We start from the raw sequence: 21,081 nt of genomic DNA, 5'->3' as shown, positions 1-21,081 counted from the left end.
GCCGAAGGTCCCCCTGGCCAGAGGAGGGTCAGTCGCCCAGCACTACAAGCTCGCATCCCCGGCCGCACACCAGGCCTGTCGGCCAGGGCTCCCCCCCACTCCCTCTTCTTAGTGCTCTTCGCCAAGGCAGGCCCTCAGCCTGCAGCAGTCAGCCGCCTCTCGGTCGCCGCCACCGCCATCGCAGGGCTCCCTCTCGCTCCCCGACCCTGCCGCCGCCGCAACCCCCAACGCCCAAGCCCAGGGCTGCCTGCCGGCGCAGGCCTCCACCAGGCTCTCTCCATCCCAGGACGTGCCGGTGCTTTGCACCTCTCCCCGAGCCCAGGGCACGCCCATCCCTGCGCCTGCCCTCGGGTCCCGACACACACGATCGGCGTGACCTCGGGCAAACGGGACGCCCACACGCCCCGCCCCACCGGAGTCTTCTGTCTCCGCTGGCAGGCACCTCGCCCCACACCCCCGCGCGCCCCTCCCGTCTCCCACAAGAGCCAGGAGCCCTCCCTTCCCGCCGGCCACGGTGTCCCTGAAACACAGGGCACAAAGAGCCGGGACAAACCAGGGGACGGCGGGAGCAGCACCCCAACACACCACGCGACATCGACTCCAGGGGAGACCACCACAAGGGCAGAGCAGGCACGCAGGCACACAACCCTCACAACCAGGGTGCCTGGGGGCTGCCACCCTCCTCCCGCGGGCGGGTGCCTGGGCGGGGCTCAGAGACCACAGGCCCTCCGGAGACCCTGGCGGGCCGCCCCGGAGGCTTCAATGGTGACTGCCAACGCCAGGGCAATGCCTCCTTAGAGGAGCCCAGCCCCGGGCACGACCACACTCCGGTGGAGGAGCCGCCACTTCAACACAGCCTCAGTGCGTCTGTAACACTCCGTGTGCCCGCCTGTGCGTCCCTCCCACCCTCCCCCACCCCATATCTGTCAGGCTCTGAGAGGTGCCTGTTGGGCCCTGGCTCTGGCTCAGGAGCTCTCTCCCCGCGTGCCAGCCCCCTCTTTCTCTGTCTCTGTCCATGTCTCTCTGTATGTCTAGATACATACATGTACATATACGTGTATATTTCCATCTCGCTCCCTCTTACTCCTCCTCCCGTTCTGTCTGTCTGTCCCTGTCCTGCGGGGACTCTAGCCCCTCTGCCCGCACAAGAATGCAGGATTTGGCGAGGCCAAGAGGGAACACCAACAGACCACGGATAGGGGGCTCATAGCACCATGTCTCACGGGCGGCTGGCTTGGAGACTCGGCAAGCCGGAGCCGCCCGATCCCCAGCCTGCCGGCCGATTCTCTGCCAACCAACAGACCCGCCAACTTACCGACCCACCAAGCCGGCCAACTGCAGTCCGCGCCCCTCTGCAATTTGCAGTCCACAATCCGCGCTTCCTAGCTTGGCCACCGCAGCTCTGCCGGTGGCCAATGGCCAACTGGCAACAGCTGATGGCCAAGCGGTCACGGCTGATATCCATGCAGCCCCCACGCAGCACCCCTCCACGCGAGGCCCAGAGCCTGGAAAGTGCTCTCTGCGAGTCTGTCCCCACAGTCCCCGTCGGTCTCTCTCCGCCTCTCTCTTGCTCTGTCTCTGGCCTTCTCTCATCCTCTCTCTCACCTCCCTGGGTCAGGAGAGGTGACGTGTAGCCAGTGAAGTGAACAGTGATCGGGCGGGACGCCGGTCGCTGACGAGGGGCGAGAACCCAGAAAGAAGGCTGTGTGAGGAAGGGTGGCGGCGGACTGGAGGTGCTGCCCCCTGGTGGCGGGTGGCTCTCCCTGGCTTTGGGCCAGTGGGTGGGGCCGGCCAGGGCCAGGGCCTGGGTTGCACGTCCCTAGGGTGGAGGGGACTGAGAGGACCCTGCGACCCCCTCGGTGGCCCTGAGAGGTGGGGACAGCACAGCAGCAAGGGGGGTGTGCGGTTGTGGGGCTGGGGGGAGATGAGAGGGGTTGGGGTAGGGGGGCGGGGTAAAAGCCCTTCGGGGCCTGGGGAGGCCCAGGATGCCAGGGCGCCCAGACATATGTCACAGTCAGGGAAGTGACGGAGGCCCGTTAGAGCCACTGGGGGGCGCGAAGGGGCCTCGCTGCGGGCCAGGAGTAGCCCGTCGCCCACACCAGCGGCGTCCGGAGGAGGCGGGGAGCTGGCGGGAGGCGCTCGGGCAGACGTGCTCGCCACCCGAGCGGCCCAGCAGCATGGCGTGCGCTCAGAAGCAGGTCGGGAGCAGGCTCTTGGAGTGCCGGGAGCCGGGTCCCAGCGCCTAAGGCCACACCACCCTGCACGCGCCAGATCTCGTCTGATCTCGGGAGCTAAGCAGGGAGGGGCCTGGTTAGTACTTGGATGGGAGACCGCCTGGGAATAGCTGCAGGCTTTTGCTCGCCTCTCCTTTTGCATCGCCGCCCCGGCGTGGCTCCCTGCGAACCCCTGCCGCCCCTTGCCTCTCTGCAGCCGCCCAGCCAGCCGAAGGTCCCCCTGACCAGCAGAGGGTTAGCCGCCAGGCACTACAAGCTGGCAGCCCCGGCCGCACACCAGGCCCGTCGGCCAGGGCTCCCCCGCACACCCTCTTCTCAGTCCTCTTCAGTCCCGGAGGCTGTCATCTCGATCCCTTCGCCGACCTTCGATCGCCGCCACCGCCAACAGCGCTGCCCTCGCCCCCGCCGCCACCGCCAAATCCGCCGCCATCACCGCGCTCCCCACACCCCCCTCCAGCGCTGCCCTCACCCCTGCCCCCGCCCTCGCCACCGCCATCGCTGTACTGCTTCAATCTCCCGCCTCTGCTCTCCCCTCCTCCGCCGCCAGCACCGCCCTCTTCCCCGCTACCGCCGCCGCCGCCGGCGCCAACCCTCCCCGCGCCCAGCGCCCGCCGACACAGCCCCCAACGCTGCCGCCGCCTCCATCACCGACCTCGCAACCCTCCCGCGCCGCTGCCGCCGACGCCGCCAACGCTGCTCGCGATCAGCCCCCGCTTCTCCCGCCGCCGCCGCCAGGATCACCGCGCTCCCCACCCCCTCCGCCAGCGCTGCCCTCGCCCCCTCCCCCGCCCCCGCCGCCGCCATCGCCGTACTCCCTCAAACTCCCTCCTCTGCTCTCTCCCCCTTGGCCGCCAGCACCGCGCTCCCCATCCCCGCCGCCAGTGCTGCCCTGTTCCCCACCCCCGCCCCCGCCGCCGCCATTGCCGCACTCCCTCAATCTCCCTCCTCTGCTCTCCCCGCCTCCAGCACCGCCATCTCCCCCGCCTCCGCCCCAGCCCCCGCCGCCGCCGCCGCCACCATCGCCATACTCCCTCAATCTCCCGCCTCTGCTCTCCCGGCCTCCTCCGCCCCCGCCGCCGCCGCCGCCGCCGCCGCCGCCGCCGCCGCCGCCGCCCCCCCCTCCGCAGCCGCCCAAGCCGCCGCCGCGGGGTCCTCCCACAACTCCCAAGCCCAGGGTTGCCTGCTGGTGCAGGCCTCCCCCAGCCTTGGGGGTGCGGTTGTTGGTAAACCTGGTGGCGGTAGGGGGGCGGGGTGTATGGCGGTCTGGGTCCGGGGAGTCCCAGGATGCCAGAGTTCCACGAATTCTGGCACCATCAGGGAAGTGGCAGTGTCCCATGGAGCCTCGGGTGGCGCGAAGGGGCCTCGCTGCCGGCCAGGAGTAGCCCGCCGCCCACGCCTGGGGCATTCGGAAGAGGCGGGGAGCCGGACTGGGAGGGGGACGCGGTGCTGGCAGAGCCGGCCAGCAGGTCGATGCTCACCACCGGAGCCGCGCATCTGCATGGCGCGCGCTCACGAGGCAGGCCGGGAGCAGGCTCTTGGGGCGCGGGGAGCCGAGTCCCATCGTCTATGGCCGTACCACCCTGAACGCGCCCGATCTCCTCTGATCTCGGGAGCTAAGCAGGGAGGGGCCTGGTTAGTGCTTGGATGGGAGACCGCCTGGGAATACCTGTAGGCTTTTGCTCGCCTCTCCTTTTGCGCCGCCGCCCCTGCGTGGCTCCCTCCGAACCCCTGCCGCCCCTTGCCCCTCTGCAGCCGCCCATCCAGCCGAAGGTCCCCCTGGCCAGAGGCCGGTCAGCCACCCGGCGCTACAAGCTGGCAGCCCCGGCCGCACACCAGGCCCGTCGGCCAGGGCTCACCCCCACACCCTCTTCTTAGTCCTCTTCGCCGAGGCAGGCAGTCAGCCAGCAGCAGTTAGCCGAGCCTGTGTCTCCGCCGGCAGGCACCTCTCCCCACACCCCCGCGCGCCCCCTCCCATCGCCCACAAGAGCCAGGAACCCTCCCTTCCCGCAGTGGCCCCAACACACAGGGTACAAAGAGCCGGGACAAAGCAGGGGACTGAGGGAGCAGCACCCCAACACACCGCACGCCCTCGGACTCCAGGAGAGACCACCACAAGGGGAAGTGCAGGCACGCAGGCACACAACACTCTCAACCAGGGTGCCTGTGGGCTGCCACTCTCCTCCCGCGGGGCGGGGGGTTCCTGGGCGGGGCTCGGAGCCCACTGGCCCTCCCGCCCGGCCCGGGGGCTTCAAGGGTGACTTTCAATGCCCGGGCACTGCCTCCTTAGTGGAGCCCAGCCACGGGCATGACCACACTTCGGTTGAGAAGCTGCCACTTCAAAGCAGCGTCAGTGCGTCTGTCCCAGTCCGTGTGCCCGCTTGTGCGTCCCTCCCCCCTCCCCCACCCCATGTCTCTCTGGCTCTGTGACGTGCCTGTTGGGCTCTGGCTCTGGCTCAGGAGCTCTCTCCCCGCGTGCCAGCCCCCTCTTCCTCTGTCTCTGTCCATGTCTCTCTGTATGTCTAGGTACATACAGGTACATATAGGTGTATATTTCGATCTCGCTCCCTCTTTCTCCTCCTCCCGTTCTCTCTGTCGGTCCCTGTCCTGCGGGGACTCTAGTCCCTCTGCCCGCACAAGAACGCAGGATATGGCGAGGCCAAGAGGGAACACCAACAGAGCCACGGATAGGGGGCTCATAGCACTATGTCTCACGGGCGGCTGGCTCGGAGACACGGCAAGCCGGAGCCGCCCGATCCCCAACCTGTCGGCCGCTTCTCTGCCAACCCACCGACACACCGCCCGTCGACCCGCCAAGCGGGCCCACTGCAATCCGCGCCCCTCTGCAATTTGCAGTCCACCATCCGCGCTTCCTAGCTTGGCCACCGCAGCTCCTCCGGTGGCCAGTGGCCAATTGGCAACAGCTGATGGCCAAGCGGTCACAGCTGATGACCATGCAGCCCCCAAGCAGCACCCCTCCACGCGAGGCCCAGAGCCTGGAGAGTGCTCTCTGCGAGTCTGTCCCCACAGTCCCCGTCTGTCTCTCTCCGCCTCTCTCTTGCTCCGTCTCTGGCCTTCTCTCATCCTCTCTCTCACCTCCCTGGGTCAGGAGAGGTGACGTGTAGCCAGTGAAGGGACCGGACATCGGGCGGGGCTCCGGTCGCTGACGAGGGTTCCAGGGCCCAGACTGAAGGCTTGTGACGAAGGGTGGCTGCAGACTGGAGATGCTGCACCCTGGTGGCGCGGGTGGCTCTCCCTGGCTTTGGGCCTGTGGATGGGTCCGGTCAGGGCCAGGGCCTGGGTTGCACGTCCCTAGGGCCGGAGGGGACTGAGAGGACCCTGCGACCCCCTCGGTGGCCCTGAGAGGTGGGGACAGCACAGCAGCAAGGGGGGTGTGCGGTTGTGTGGCTGGGGGGAGATTTGAGGGGTTGGGGTAGGGGGACGGGGTAAAAGCCCTTCGGGGCCTGGGGAGGCCCAGGATGCCAGGGCGCCCAGACATATGTCACAGTCAGGGAAGTGACAGAGGCCCGTGGAGCCACTGGGGGGCGCGAAGGTGCCTCGCTGCGGGCCAGGAGTAGCCCGTCGCCCACACCAGCGGCGTCCGGAGGAGGCGGGGAGCGGGCGGGAGCCGCTCAGGCAGACGTGCTCGCCACCCTAGCGGCCCAGCAGCACGGCGCGCGCGGTCAGAGGCAGGCCGGGAGCAGGCTCTTGGGGCGCGGGGAGCCGGGTCCCAGCGTCTAGGGCCATACCACCCTGAACGCGCCCGATCTCCTCTGATCTCGGGAGCTAAGCAGGGCGGGGCCTGGTTAGTACTTGGATGGGAGACCGCCTGGGAATAGCTGCAGGCTTTTGCTCGCCTCTCCTTTTGCGCCGCCGCCCCGGCGTGGCTCCCTCCGAACCCCTGCCGCACCTTGCCCCTCTGCAGCCGCCCAGGCAGCCGAAGGTCCCCCTGGCCAGAGGAGGGTCAGTCGCCCAGCACTACAAGCTCGCATCCCCGGCCGCACACCAGGCCTGTCGGCCAGGGCTCCCCCCCACTCCCTCTTCTTAGTGCTCTTCGCCAAGGCAGGCCCTCAGCCTGCAGCAGTCAGCCGCCTCTCGGTCGCCGCCACCGCCATCGCAGGGCTCCCTCTCGCTCCCCGACCCTGCCGCCGCCGCAACCCCCAACGCCCAAGCCCAGGGCTGCCTGCCGGCGCAGGCCTCCACCAGGCTCTCTCCATCCCAGGACGTGCCGGTGCTTTGCACCTCTCCCCGAGCCCAGGGCACGCCCATCCCTGCGCCTGCCCTCGGGTCCCGACACACACGATCGGCGTGACCTCGGGCAAACGGGACGCCCACACGCCCCGCCCCACCGGAGTCTTCTGTCTCCGCTGGCAGGCACCTCGCCCCACACCCCCGCGCGCCCCTCCCGTCTCCCACAAGAGCCAGGAGCCCTCCCTTCCCGCCGGCCACGGTGTCCCTGAAACACAGGGCACAAAGAGCCGGGACAAACCAGGGGACGGCGGGAGCAGCACCCCAACACACCACGCGACATCGACTCCAGGGGAGACCACCACAAGGGCAGAGCAGGCACGCAGGCACACAACCCTCACAACCAGGGTGCCTGGGGGCTGCCACCCTCCTCCCGCGGGCGGGTGCCTGGGCGGGGCTCAGAGACCACAGGCCCTCCGGAGACCCTGGCGGGCCGCCCCGGAGGCTTCAATGGTGACTGCCAACGCCAGGGCAATGCCTCCTTAGAGGAGCCCAGCCCCGGGCACGACCACACTCCGGTGGAGGAGCCGCCACTTCAACACAGCCTCAGTGCGTCTGTAACACTCCGTGTGCCCGCCTGTGCGTCCCTCCCACCCTCCCCCACCCCATATCTGTCAGGCTCTGAGAGGTGCCTGTTGGGCCCTGGCTCTGGCTCAGGAGCTCTCTCCCCGCGTGCCAGCCCCCTCTTTCTCTGTCTCTGTCCATGTCTCTCTGTATGTCTAGATACATACATGTACATATACGTGTATATTTCCATCTCGCTCCCTCTTACTCCTCCTCCCGTTCTGTCTGTCTGTCCCTGTCCTGCGGGGACTCTAGCCCCTCTGCCCGCACAAGAATGCAGGATTTGGCGAGGCCAAGAGGGAACACCAACAGACCACGGATAGGGGGCTCATAGCACCATGTCTCACGGGCGGCTGGCTTGGAGACTCGGCAAGCCGGAGCCGCCCGATCCCCAGCCTGCCGGCCGATTCTCTGCCAACCAACAGACCCGCCAACTTACCGACCCACCAAGCCGGCCAACTGCAGTCCGCGCCCCTCTGCAATTTGCAGTCCACAATCCGCGCTTCCTAGCTTGGCCACCGCAGCTCTGCCGGTGGCCAATGGCCAACTGGCAACAGCTGATGGCCAAGCGGTCACGGCTGATATCCATGCAGCCCCCACGCAGCACCCCTCCACGCGAGGCCCAGAGCCTGGAAAGTGCTCTCTGCGAGTCTGTCCCCACAGTCCCCGTCGGTCTCTCTCCGCCTCTCTCTTGCTCTGTCTCTGGCCTTCTCTCATCCTCTCTCTCACCTCCCTGGGTCAGGAGAGGTGACGTGTAGCCAGTGAAGTGAACAGTGATCGGGCGGGACGCCGGTCGCTGACGAGGGGCGAGAACCCAGAAAGAAGGCTGTGTGAGGAAGGGTGGCGGCGGACTGGAGGTGCTGCCCCCTGGTGGCGGGTGGCTCTCCCTGGCTTTGGGCCAGTGGGTGGGGCCGGCCAGGGCCAGGGCCTGGGTTGCACGTCCCTAGGGTGGAGGGGACTGAGAGGACCCTGCGACCCCCTCGGTGGCCCTGAGAGGTGGGGACAGCACAGCAGCAAGGGGGGTGTGCGGTTGTGGGGCTGGGGGGAGATGAGAGGGGTTGGGGTAGGGGGGCGGGGTAAAAGCCCTTCGGGGCCTGGGGAGGCCCAGGATGCCAGGGCGCCCAGACATATGTCACAGTCAGGGAAGTGACGGAGGCCCGTTAGAGCCACTGGGGGGCGCGAAGGGGCCTCGCTGCGGGCCAGGAGTAGCCCGTCGCCCACACCAGCGGCGTCCGGAGGAGGCGGGGAGCTGGCGGGAGGCGCTCGGGCAGACGTGCTCGCCACCCGAGCGGCCCAGCAGCATGGCGTGCGCTCAGAAGCAGGTCGGGAGCAGGCTCTTGGAGTGCCGGGAGCCGGGTCCCAGCGCCTAAGGCCACACCACCCTGCACGCGCCAGATCTCGTCTGATCTCGGGAGCTAAGCAGGGAGGGGCCTGGTTAGTACTTGGATGGGAGACCGCCTGGGAATAGCTGCAGGCTTTTGCTCGCCTCTCCTTTTGCATCGCCGCCCCGGCGTGGCTCCCTGCGAACCCCTGCCGCCCCTTGCCTCTCTGCAGCCGCCCAGCCAGCCGAAGGTCCCCCTGACCAGCAGAGGGTTAGCCGCCAGGCACTACAAGCTGGCAGCCCCGGCCGCACACCAGGCCCGTCGGCCAGGGCTCCCCCGCACACCCTCTTCTCAGTCCTCTTCAGTCCCGGAGGCTGTCATCTCGATCCCTTCGCCGACCTTCGATCGCCGCCACCGCCAACAGCGCTGCCCTCGCCCCCGCCGCCACCGCCAAATCCGCCGCCATCACCGCGCTCCCCACACCCCCCTCCAGCGCTGCCCTCACCCCTGCCCCCGCCCTCGCCACCGCCATCGCTGTACTGCTTCAATCTCCCGCCTCTGCTCTCCCCTCCTCTGCCGCCAGCACCGCCCTCTTCCCCGCTACCGCCGCCGCCGCCGGCGCCAACCCTCCCCGCGCCCAGCGCCCGCCGACACAGCCCCCAACGCTGCCGCCGCCTCCATCACCGACCTCGCAACCCTCCCGCGCCGCTGCCGCCGACGCCGCCAACGCTGCTCGCGATCAGCCCCCGCTTCTCCCGCCGCCGCCGCCAGGATCACCGCGCTCCCCACCCCCTCCGCCAGCGCTGCCCTCGCCCCCTCCCCCGCCCCCGCCGCCGCCATCGCCGTACTCCCTCAAACTCCCTCCTCTGCTCTCTCCCCCTTGGCCGCCAGCACCGCGCTCCCCATCCCCGCCGCCAGTGCTGCCCTGTTCCCCACCCCCGCCCCCGCCGCCGCCATTGCCGCACTCCCTCAATCTCCCTCCTCTGCTCTCCCCGCCTCCAGCACCGCCATCTCCCCCGCCTCCGCCCCAGCCCCCGCCGCCGCCGCCGCCACCATCGCCATACTCCCTCAATCTCCCGCCTCTGCTCTCCCGGCCTCCTCCGCCCCCGCCGCCGCCGCCGCCGCCGCCGCCGCCGCCGCCGCCGCCGCCCCCCCCTCCGCAGCCGCCCAAGCCGCCGCCGCGGGGTCCTCCCACAACTCCCAAGCCCAGGGTTGCCTGCTGGTGCAGGCCTCCCCCAGCCTTGGGGGTGCGGTTGTTGGTAAACCTGGTGGCGGTAGGGGGGCGGGGTGTATGGCGGTCTGGGTCCGGGGAGTCCCAGGATGCCAGAGTTCCACGAATTCTGGCACCATCAGGGAAGTGGCAGTGTCCCATGGAGCCTCGGGTGGCGCGAAGGGGCCTCGCTGCCGGCCAGGAGTAGCCCGCCGCCCACGCCTGGGGCATTCGGAAGAGGCGGGGAGCCGGACTGGGAGGGGGACGCGGTGCTGGCAGAGCCGGCCAGCAGGTCGATGCTCACCACCGGAGCCGCGCATCTGCATGGCGCGCGCTCACGAGGCAGGCCGGGAGCAGGCTCTTGGGGCGCGGGGAGCCGAGTCCCATCGTCTATGGCCGTACCACCCTGAACGCGCCCGATCTCCTCTGATCTCGGGAGCTAAGCAGGGAGGGGCCTGGTTAGTGCTTGGATGGGAGACCGCCTGGGAATACCTGTAGGCTTTTGCTCGCCTCTCCTTTTGCGCCGCCGCCCCTGCGTGGCTCCCTCCGAACCCCTGCCGCCCCTTGCCCCTCTGCAGCCGCCCATCCAGCCGAAGGTCCCCCTGGCCAGAGGCCGGTCAGCCACCCGGCGCTACAAGCTGGCAGCCCCGGCCGCACACCAGGCCCGTCGGCCAGGGCTCACCCCCACACCCTCTTCTTAGTCCTCTTCGCCGAGGCAGGCAGTCAGCCAGCAGCAGTTAGCCGAGCCTGTGTCTCCGCCGGCAGGCACCTCTCCCCACACCCCCGCGCGCCCCCTCCCATCGCCCACAAGAGCCAGGAACCCTCCCTTCCCGCAGTGGCCCCAACACACAGGGTACAAAGAGCCGGGACAAAGCAGGGGACTGAGGGAGCAGCACCCCAACACACCGCACGCCCTCGGACTCCAGGAGAGACCACCACAAGGGGAAGTGCAGGCACGCAGGCACACAACACTCTCAACCAGGGTGCCTGTGGGCTGCCACTCTCCTCCCGCGGGGCGGGGGGTTCCTGGGCGGGGCTCGGAGCCCACTGGCCCTCCCGCCCGGCCCGGGGGCTTCAAGGGTGACTTTCAATGCCCGGGCACTGCCTCCTTAGTGGAGCCCAGCCACGGGCATGACCACACTTCGGTTGAGAAGCTGCCACTTCAAAGCAGCGTCAGTGCGTCTGTCCCAGTCCGTGTGCCCGCTTGTGCGTCCCTCCCCCCTCCCCCACCCCATGTCTCTCTGGCTCTGTGACGTGCCTGTTGGGCTCTGGCTCTGGCTCAGGAGCTCTCTCCCCGCGTGCCAGCCCCCTCTTCCTCTGTCTCTGTCCATGTCTCTCTGTATGTCTAGGTACATACAGGTACATATAGGTGTATATTTCGATCTCGCTCCCTCTTTCTCCTCCTCCCGTTCTCTCTGTCGGTCCCTGTCCTGCGGGGACTCTAGTCCCTCTGCCCGCACAAGAACGCAGGATATGGCGAGGCCAAGAGGGAACACCAACAGAGCCACGGATAGGGGGCTCATAGCACTATGTCTCACGGGCGGCTGGCTCGGAGACACGGCAAGCCGGAGCCGCCCGATCCCCAACCTGTCGGCCGCTTCTCTGCCAACCCACCGACACACCGCCCGTCGACCCGCCAAGCGGGCCCACTGCAATCCGCGCCCCTCTGCAATTTGCAGTCCACCATCCGCGCTTCCTAGCTTGGCCACCGCAGCTCCTCCGGTGGCCAGTGGCCAATTGGCAACAGCTGATGGCCAAGCGGTCACAGCTGATGACCATGCAGCCCCCAAGCAGCACCCCTCCACGCGAGGCCCAGAGCCTGGAGAGTGCTCTCTGCGAGTCTGTCCCCACAGTCCCCGTCTGTCTCTCTCCGCCTCTCTCTTGCTCCGTCTCTGGCCTTCTCTCATCCTCTCTCTCACCTCCCTGGGTCAGGAGAGGTGACGTGTAGCCAGTGAAGGGACCGGACATCGGGCGGGGCTCCGGTCGCTGACGAGGGTTCCAGGGCCCAGACTGAAGGCTTGTGACGAAGGGTGGCTGCAGACTGGAGATGCTGCACCCTGGTGGCGCGGGTGGCTCTCCCTGGCTTTGGGCCTGTGGATGGGTCCGGTCAGGGCCAGGGCCTGGGTTGCACGTCCCTAGGGCCGGAGGGGACTGAGAGGACCCTGCGACCCCCTCGGTGGCCCTGAGAGGTGGGGACAGCACAGCAGCAAGGGGGGTGTGCGGTTGTGTGGCTGGGGGGAGATTTGAGGGGTTGGGGTAGGGGGACGGGGTAAAAGCCCTTCGGGGCCTGGGGAGGCCCAGGATGCCAGGGCGCCCAGACATATGTCACAGTCAGGGAAGTGACAGAGGCCCGTGGAGCCACTGGGGGGCGCGAAGGTGCCTCGCTGCGGGCCAGGAGTAGCCCGTCGCCCACACCAGCGGCGTCCGGAGGAGGCGGGGAGCGGGCGGGAGCCGCTCAGGCAGACGTGCTCGCCACCCTAGCGGCCCAGCAGCACGGCGCGCGCGGTCAGAGGCAGGCCGGGAGCAGGCTCTTGGGGCGCGGGGAGCCGGGTCCCAGCGTCTAGGGCCATACCACCCTGAACGCGCCCGATCTCCTCTGATCTCGGGAGCTAAGCAGGGCGGGGCCTGGTTAGTACTTGGATGGGAGACCGCCTGGGAATAGCTGCAGGCTTTTGCTCGCCTCTCCTTTTGCGCCGCCGCCCCGGCGTGGCTCCCTCCGAACCCCTGCCGCACCTTGCCCCTCTGCAGCCGCCCAGGCAGCCGAAGGTCCCCCTGGCCAGAGGAGGGTCAGTCGCCCAGCACTACAAGCTCGCATCCCCGGCCGCACACCAGGCCTGTCGGCCAGGGCTCCCCCCCACTCCCTCTTCTTAGTGCTCTTCGCCAAGGCAGGCCCTCAGCCTGCAGCAGTCAGCCGCCTCTCGGTCGCCGCCACCGCCATCGCAGGGCTCCCTCTCGCTCCCCGACCCTGCCGCCGCCGCAACCCCCAACGCCCAAGCCCAGGGCTGCCTGCCGGCGCAGGCCTCCACCAGGCTCTCTCCATCCCAGGACGTGCCGGTGCTTTGCACCTCTCCCCGAGCCCAGGGCACGCCCATCCCTGCGCCTGCCCTCGGGTCCCGACACACACGATCGGCGTGACCTCGGGCAAACGGGACGCCCACACGCCCCGCCCCACCGGAGTCTTCTGTCTCCGCTGGCAGGCACCTCGCCCCACACCCCCGCGCGCCCCTCCCGTCTCCCACAAGAGCCAGGAGCCCTCCCTTCCCGCCGGCCACGGTGTCCCTGAAACACAGGGCACAAAGAGCCGGGACAAACCAGGGGACGGCGGGAGCAGCACCCCAACACACCACGCGACATCGACTCCAGGGGAGACCACCACAAGGGCAGAGCAGGCACGCAGGCACACAACCCTCACAACCAGGGTGCCTGGGGGTGCCACTCTCCTCCCGCGGGCGGGTGCCTGGGCGGGGCTCAGAGACCACAGGCCCTCCGGAGACCCTGGCGGGCCTCCCCGGAGGCTTCAATGTTGACTGCCAATGCCAGGGCAATGCCTCCTTAGAGGAGCCCAGCCCCGGGCACGACCACACTCCGGTGGAGGAGCCGCCACTTCAACACAGCCTCAGTGCGTCTGTAACACTCCGTGTGCCCGCCTGTGCGTCCCTCCCACCCTCCCCCACCCCATATCTGTCAGGCTCTGAGAGGTGCCTGTTGGGCCCTGGCTCTGGCTCAGGAGCTCTCTCCCCGCGTGCCAGCCCCCTCTTTCTCTGTCTCTGTCCATGTCTCTCTGTATGTCTAGATACATACATGTACATATACGTGTATATTTCCATCTCGCTCCCTCTTACTCCTCCTCCCGTTCTGTCTGTCTGTCCCTGTCCTGCGGGGACTCTAGCCCCTCTGCCCGCACAAGAATGCAGGATTTGGCGAGGCCAAGAGGGAACACCAACAGACCACGGATAGGGGGCTCATAGCACCATGTCTCACGGGCGGCTGGCTTGGAGACTCGGCAAGCCGGAGCCGCCCGATCCCCAGCCTGCCGGCCGATTCTCTGCCAACCAACAGACCCGCCAACTTACCGACCCACCAAGCCGGCCAACTGCAGTCCGCGCCCCTCTGCAATTTGCAGTCCACAATCCGCGCTTCCTAGCTTGGCCACCGCAGCTCTGCCGGTGGCCAATGGCCAACTGGCAACAGCTGATGGCCAAGCGGTCACGGCTGATATCCATGCAGCCCCCACGCAGCACCCCTCCACGCGAGGCCCAGAGCCTGGAAAGTGCTCTCTGCGAGTCTGTCCCCACAGTCCCCGTCGGTCTCTCTCCGCCTCTCTCTTGCTCTGTCTCTGGCCTTCTCTCATCCTCTCTCTCACCTCCCTGGGTCAGGAGAGGTGACGTGTAGCCAGTGAAGTGAACAGTGATCGGGCGGGACGCCGGTCGCTGACGAGGGGCGAGAACCCAGAAAGAAGGCTGTGTGAGGAAGGGTGGCGGCGGACTGGAGGTGCTGCCCCCTGGTGGCGGGTGGCTCTCCCTGGCTTTGGGCCAGTGGGTGGGGCCGGCCAGGGCCAGGGCCTGGGTTGCACGTCCCTAGGGTGGAGGGGACTGAGAGGACCCTGCGACCCCCTCGGTGGCCCTGAGAGGTGGGGACAGCACAGCAGCAAGGGGGGTGTGCGGTTGTGGGGCTGGGGGGAGATGAGAGGGGTTGGGGTAGGGGGGCGGGGTAAAAGCCCTTCGGGGCCTGGGGAGGCCCAGGATGCCAGGGCGCCCAGACATATGTCACAGTCAGGGAAGTGACGGAGGCCCGTTAGAGCCACTGGGGGGCGCGAAGGGGCCTCGCTGCGGGCCAGGAGTAGCCCGTCGCCCACACCAGCGGCGTCCGGAGGAGGCGGGGAGCTGGCGGGAGGCGCTCGGGCAGACGTGCTCGCCACCCGAGCGGCCCAGCAGCATGGCGTGCGCTCAGAAGCAGGTCGGGAGCAGGCTCTTGGAGTGCCGGGAGCCGGGTCCCAGCGCCTAAGGCCACACCACCCTGCACGCGCCAGATCTCGTCTGATCTCGGGAGCTAAGCAGGGAGGGGCCTGGTTAGTACTTGGATGGGAGACCGCCTGGGAATAGCTGCAGGCTTTTGCTCGCCTCTCCTTTTGCATCGCCGCCCCGGCGTGGCTCCCTGCGAACCCCTGCCGCCCCTTGCCTCTCTGCAGCCGCCCAGCCAGCCGAAGGTCCCCCTGACCAGCAGAGGGTTAGCCGCCAGGCACTACAAGCTGGCAGCCCCGGCCGCACACCAGGCCCGTCGGCCAGGGCTCCCCCGCACACCCTCTTCTCAGTCCTCTTCAGTCCCGGAGGCTGTCATCTCGATCCCTTCGCCGACCTTCGATCGCCGCCACCGCCAACAGCGCTGCCCTCGCCCCCGCCGCCACCGCCAAATCCGCCGCCATCACCGCGCTCCCCACACCCCCCTCCAGCGCTGCCCTCACCCCTGCCCCCGCCCTCGCCACCGCCATCGCTGTACTGCTTCAATCTCCCGCCTCTGCTCTCCCCTCCTCCGCCGCCAGCACCGCCCTCTTCCCCGCTACCGCCGCCGCCGCCGGCGCCAACCCTCCCCGCGCCCAGCGCCCGCCGACACAGCCCCCAACGCTGCCGCCGCCTCCATCACCGACCTCGCAACCCTCCCGCGCCGCTGCCGCCGACGCCGCCAACGCTGCTCGCGATCAGCCCCCGCTTCTCCCGCCGCCGCCGCCAGGATCACCGCGCTCCCCACCCCCTCCGCCAGCGCTGCCCTCGCCCCCTCCCCCGCCCCCGCCGCCGCCATCGCCGTACTCCCTCAAACTCCCTCCTCTGCTCTCTCCCCCTTGGCCGCCAGCACCGCGCTCCCCATCCCCGCCGCCAGTGCTGCCCTGTTCCCCACCCCCGCCCCCGCCGCCGCCATTGCCGCACTCCCTCAATCTCCCTCCTCTGCTCTCCCCGCCTCCAGCACCGCCATCTCCCCCGCCTCCGCCCCAGCCCCCGCCGCCGCCGCCGCCACCATCGCCATACTCCCTCAATCTCCCGCCTCTGCTCTCCCGGCCTCCTCCGCCCCCGCCGCCGCCGCCGCCGCCGCCGCCGCCGCCGCCGCCGCCGCCGCCCCCCCCTCCGCAGCCGCCCAAGCCGCCGCCGCGGGGTCCTCCCACAACTCCCAAGCCCAGGGTTGCCTGCTGGTGCAGGCCTCCCCCAGCCTTGGGGGTGCGGTTGTTGGTAAACCTGGTGGCGGTAGGGGGGCGGGGTGTATGGCGGTCTGGGTCCGGGGAGTCCCAGGATGCCAGAGTTCCACGAATTCTGGCACCATCAGGGAAGTGGCAGTGTCCCATGGAGCCTCGGGTGGCGCGAAGGGGCCTCGCTGCCGGCCAGGAGTAGCCCGCCGCCCACGCCTGGGGCATTCGGAAGAGGCGGGGAGCCGGACTGGGAGGGGGACGCGGTGCTGGCAGAGCCGGCCAGCAGGTCGATGCTCACCACCGGAGCCGCGCATCTGCATGGCGCGCGCTCACGAGGCAGGCCGGGAGCAGGCTCTTGGGGCGCGGGGAGCCGAGTCCCATCGTCTATGGCCGTACCACCCTGAACGCGCCCGATCTCCTCTGATCTCGGGAGCTAAGCAGGGAGGGGCCTGGTTAGTGCTTGGATGGGAGACCGCCTGGGAATACCTGTAGGCTTTTGCTCGCCTCTCCTTTTGCGCCGCCGCCCCTGCGTGGCTCCCTCCGAACCCCTGCCGCCCCTTGCCCCTCTGCAGCCGCCCATCCAGCCGAAGGTCCCCCTGGCCAGAGGCCGGTCAGCCACCCGGCGCTACAAGCTGGCAGCCCCGGCCGCACACCAGGCCCGTCGGCCAGGGCTCACCCCCACACCCTCTTCTTAGTCCTCTTCGCCGAGGCAGGCAGTCAGCCAGCAGCAGTTAGCCGAGCCTGTGTCTCCGCCGGCAGGCACCTCTCCCCACACCCCCGCGCGCCCCCTCCCATCGCCCACAAGAGCCAGGAACCCTCCCTTCCCGCAGTGGCCCCAACACACAGGGTACAAAGAGCCGGGACAAAGCAGGGGACTGAGGGAGCAGCACCCCAACACACCGCACGCCCTCGGACTCCAGGAGAGACCACCACAAGGGGAAGTGCAGGCACGCAGGCACACAACACTCTCAACCAGGGTGCCTGTGGGCTGCCACTCTCCTCCCGCGGGGCGGGGGGTTCCTGGGCGGGGCTCGGAGCCCACTGGCCCTCCCGCCCGGCCCGGGGGCTTCAAGGGTGACTTTCAATGCCCGGGCACTGCCTCCTTAGTGGAGCCCAGCCACGGGCATGACCACACTTCGGTTGAGAAGCTGCCACTTCAAAGCAGCGTCAGTGCGTCTGTCCCAGTCCGTGTGCCCGCTTGTGCGTCCCTCCCCCCTCCCCCACCCCATGTCTCTCTGGCTCTGTGACGTGCCTGTTGGGCTCTGGCTCTGGCTCAGGAGCTCTCTCCCCGCGTGCCAGCCCCCTCTTTCTCTGTCTCTGTCCATGTCTTTCTGTATGTCTAGGTACATACAGGTACATATAGGTGTATATTTCGATCTCGCTCCCTCTTTCTCCTCCTCCCGTTCTCTCTGTCGGTCCCTGTCCTGCGGGGACTCTAGTCCCTCTGCCCGCACAAGAACGCAGGATATGGCGAGGCCAAGAGGGAACACCAACAGAGCCACGGATAGGGGGCTCATAGCACTATGTCTCACGGGCGGCTGGCTCGGAGACACGGCAAGCCGGAGCCGCCCGATCCCCAACCTGTCGGCCGCTTCTCTGCCAACCCACCGACACACCGCCCGTCGACCCGCCAAGCGGGCCCACTGCAATCCGCGCCCCTCTGCAATTTGCAGTCCACCATCCGCGCTTCCTAGCTTGGCCACCGCAGCTCCTCCGGTGGCCAGTGGCCAATTGGCAACAGCTGATGGCCAAGCGGTCACAGCTGATGACCATGCAGCCCCCAAGCAGCACCCCTCCACGCGAGGCCCAGAGCCTGGAGAGTGCTCTCTGCGAGTCTGTCCCCACAGTCCCCGTCTGTCTCTCTCCGCCTCTCTCTTGCTCCGTCTCTGGCCTTCTCTCATCCTCTCTCTCACCTCCCTGGGTCAGGAGAGGTGACGTGTAGCCAGTGAAGGGACCGGACATCGGGCGGGGCTCCGGTCGCTGACGAGGGTTCCAGGGCCCAGACTGAAGGCTTGTGACGAAGGGTGGCTGCAGACTGGAGATGCTGCACCCTGGTGGCGCGGGTGGCTCTCCCTGGCTTTGGGCCTGTGGATGGGTCCGGTCAGGGCCAGGGCCTGGGTTGCACGTCCCTAGGGCCGGAGGGGACTGAGAGGACCCTGCGACCCCCTCGGTGGCCCTGAGAGGTGGGGACAGCACAGCAGCAAGGGGGGTGTGCGGTTGTGTGGCTGGGGGGAGATTTGAGGGGTTGGGGTAGGGGGACGGGGTAAAAGCCCTTCGGGGCCTGGGGAGGCCCAGGATGCCAGGGCGCCCAGACATATGTCACAGTCAGGGAAGTGACAGAGGCCCGTGGAGCCACTGGGGGGCGCGAAGGTGCCTCGCTGCGGGCCAGGAGTAGCCCGTCGCCCACACCAGCGGCGTCCGGAGGAGGCGGGGAGCGGGCGGGAGCCGCTCAGGCAGACGTGCTCGCCACCCTAGCGGCCCAGCAGCACGGCGCGCGCGGTCAGAGGCAGGCCGGGAGCAGGCTCTTGGGGCGCGGGGAGCCGGGTCCCAGCGTCTAGGGCCATACCACCCTGAACGCGCCCGATCTCCTCTGATCTCGGGAGCTAAGCAGGGCGGGGCCTGGTTAGTACTTGGATGGGAGACCGCCTGGGAATAGCTGCAGGCTTTTGCTCGCCTCTCCTTTTGCGCCGCCGCCCCGGCGTGGCTCCCTCCGAACCCCTGCCGCACCTTGCCCCTCTGCAGCCGCCCAGGCAGCCGAAGGTCCCCCTGGCCAGAGGAGGGTCAGTCGCCCAGCACTACAAGCTCGCATCCCCGGCCGCACACCAGGCCTGTCGGCCAGGGCTCCCCCCCACTCCCTCTTCTTAGTGCTCTTCGCCAAGGCAGGCCCTCAGCCTGCAGCAGTCAGCCGCCTCTCGGTCGCCGCCACCGCCATCGCAGGGCTCCCTCTCGCTCCCCGACCCTGCCGCCGCCGCAACCCCCAACGCCCAAGCCCAGGGCTGCCTGCCGGCGCAGGCCTCCACCAGGCTCTCTCCATCCCAGGACGTGCCGGTGCTTTGCACCTCTCCCCGAGCCCAGGGCACGCCCATCCCTGCGCCTGCCCTCGGGTCCCGACACACACGATCGGCGTGACCTCGGGCAAACGGGACGCCCACACGCCCCGCCCCACCGGAGTCTTCTGTCTCCGCTGGCAGGCACCTCGCCCCACACCCCCGCGCGCCCCTCCCGTCTCCCACAAGAGCCAGGAGCCCTCCCTTCCCGCCGGCCACGGTGTCCCTGAAACACAGGGCACAAAGAGCCGGGACAAACCAGGGGACGGCGGGAGCAGCACCCCAACACACCACGCGACATCGACTCCAGGGGAGACCACCACAAGGGCAGAGCAGGCACGCAGGCACACAACCCTCACAACCAGGGTGCCTGGGGGTGCCACTCTCCTCCCGCGGGCGGGTGCCTGGGCGGGGCTCAGAGACCACAGGCCCTCCGGAGACCCTGGCGGGCCTCCCCGGAGGCTTCAATGTTGACTGCCAATGCCAGGGCAATGCCTCCTTAGAGGAGCCCAGCCCCGGGCACGACCACACTCCGGTGGAGGAGCCGCCACTTCAACACAGCCTCAGTGCGTCTGTAACACTCCGTGTGCCCGCCTGTGCGTCCCTCCCACCCTCCCCCACCCCATATCTGTCAGGCTCTGAGAGGTGCCTGTTGGGCCCTGGCTCTGGCTCAGGAGCTCTCTCCCCGCGTGCCAGCCCCCTCTTTCTCTGTCTCTGTCCATGTCTCTCTGTATGTCTAGATACATACATGTACATATACGTGTATATTTCCATCTCGCTCCCTCTTACTCCTCCTCCCGTTCTGTCTGTCTGTCCCTGTCCTGCGGGGACTCTAGCCCCTCTGCCCGCACAAGAATGCAGGATTTGGCGAGGCCAAGAGGGAACACCAACAGACCACGGATAGGGGGCTCATAGCACCATGTCTCACGGGCGGCTGGCTTGGAGACTCGGCAAGCCGGAGCCGCCCGATCCCCAGCCTGCCGGCCGATTCTCTGCCAACCAACAGACCCGCCAACTTACCGACCCACCAAGCCGGCCAACTGCAGTCCGCGCCCCTCTGCAATTTGCAGTCCACAATCCGCGCTTCCTAGCTTGGCCACCGCAGCTCTGCCGGTGGCCAATGGCCAACTGGCAACAGCTGATGGCCAAGCGGTCACGGCTGATATCCATGCAGCCCCCACGCAGCACCCCTCCACGCGAGGCCCAGAGCCTGGAAAGTGCTCTCTGCGAGTCTGTCCCCACAGTCCCCGTCGGTCTCTCTCCGCCTCTCTCTTGCTCTGTCTCTGGCCTTCTCTCATCCTCTCTCTCACCTCCCTGGGTCAGGAGAGGTGACGTGTAGCCAGTGAAGTGAACAGTGATCGGGCGGGACGCCGGTCGCTGACGAGGGGCGAGAACCCAGAAAGAAGGCTGTGTGAGGAAGGGTGGCGGCGGACTGGAGGTGCTGCCCCCTGGTGGCGGGTGGCTCTCCCTGGCTTTGGGCCAGTGGGTGGGGCCGGCCAGGGCCAGGGCCTGGGTTGCACGTCCCTAGGGTGGAGGGGACTGAGAGGACCCTGCGACCCCCTCGGTGGCCCTGAGAGGTGGGGACAGCACAGCAGCAAGGGGGGTGTGCGGTTGTGGGGCTGGGGGGAGATGAGAGGGGTTGGGGTAGGGGGGCGGGGTAAAAGCCCTTCGGGGCCTGGGGAGGCCCAGGATGCCAGGGCGCCCAGACATATGTCACAGTCAGGGAAGTGACGGAGGCCCGTTAGAGCCACTGGGGGGCGCGAAGGGGCCTCGCTGCGGGCCAGGAGTAGCCCGTCGCCCACACCAGCGGCGTCCGGAGGAGGCGGGGAGCTGGCGGGAGGCGCTCGGGCAGACGTGCTCGCCACCCGAGCGGCCCAGCAGCATGGCGTGCGCTCAGAAGCAGGTCGGGAGCAGGCTCTTGGAGTGCCGGGAGCCGGGTCCCAGCGCCTAAGGCCACACCACCCTGCACGCGCCAGATCTCGTCTGATCTCGGGAGCTAAGCAGGGAGGGGCCTGGTTAGTACTTGGATGGGAGACCGCCTGGGAATAGCTGCAGGCTTTTGCTCGCCTCTCCTTTTGCATCGCCGCCCCGGCGTGGCTCCCTGCGAACCCCTGCCGCCCCTTGCCTCTCTGCAGCCGCCCAGCCAGCCGAAGGTCCCCCTGACCAGCAGAGGGTTAGCCGCCAGGCACTACAAGCTGGCAGCCCCGGCCGCACACCAGGCCCGTCGGCCAGGGCTCCCCCGCACACCCTCTTCTCAGTCCTCTTCAGTCCCGGAGGCTGTCAT

At 68.7% G+C, this 21,081-nt stretch overlaps 10 pseudogenes; all 10 read left to right on the top strand.

Annotated features, from left to right (window-relative positions):
- Positions 1-2,240: 2,240 nt before the first annotated feature.
- Positions 2,241-2,360, top strand: LOC148754468 (5S ribosomal RNA; annotated as a pseudogene).
- Positions 2,361-3,796: 1,436 nt separating this feature from the next.
- Positions 3,797-3,916, top strand: LOC148754467 (5S ribosomal RNA; annotated as a pseudogene).
- A 2,050-nt stretch (positions 3,917-5,966) lies between these two features.
- LOC148754466 (5S ribosomal RNA) lies at positions 5,967-6,086 on the top strand (annotated as a pseudogene).
- A 2,321-nt stretch (positions 6,087-8,407) lies between these two features.
- LOC148754465 (5S ribosomal RNA) lies at positions 8,408-8,527 on the top strand (annotated as a pseudogene).
- A 1,436-nt stretch (positions 8,528-9,963) lies between these two features.
- Positions 9,964-10,083, top strand: LOC148754464 (5S ribosomal RNA; annotated as a pseudogene).
- Positions 10,084-12,133: 2,050 nt separating this feature from the next.
- On the top strand, positions 12,134-12,253 carry LOC148754463 (5S ribosomal RNA; annotated as a pseudogene).
- Positions 12,254-14,573: 2,320 nt separating this feature from the next.
- LOC148754462 (5S ribosomal RNA) lies at positions 14,574-14,693 on the top strand (annotated as a pseudogene).
- A 1,439-nt stretch (positions 14,694-16,132) lies between these two features.
- On the top strand, positions 16,133-16,252 carry LOC148754461 (5S ribosomal RNA; annotated as a pseudogene).
- A 2,050-nt stretch (positions 16,253-18,302) lies between these two features.
- Positions 18,303-18,422, top strand: LOC148754460 (5S ribosomal RNA; annotated as a pseudogene).
- Positions 18,423-20,742: 2,320 nt separating this feature from the next.
- LOC148754459 (5S ribosomal RNA) lies at positions 20,743-20,862 on the top strand (annotated as a pseudogene).
- Positions 20,863-21,081: the final 219 nt, after the last annotated feature.

The sequence above is a fragment of the Rhinolophus sinicus genome, unplaced genomic scaffold (genome assembly GCF_057876585.1).
Source record: "Rhinolophus sinicus isolate RSI-liver-muscle unplaced genomic scaffold, RSI-T2T HiC_scaffold_19, whole genome shotgun sequence".
Taxonomy (NCBI): Eukaryota; Metazoa; Chordata; class Mammalia; order Chiroptera; family Rhinolophidae; genus Rhinolophus; species Rhinolophus sinicus.
Note: the sequence above shows the minus strand (reverse complement) of the source record. Positions and strands in the feature narration are given on the sequence as shown.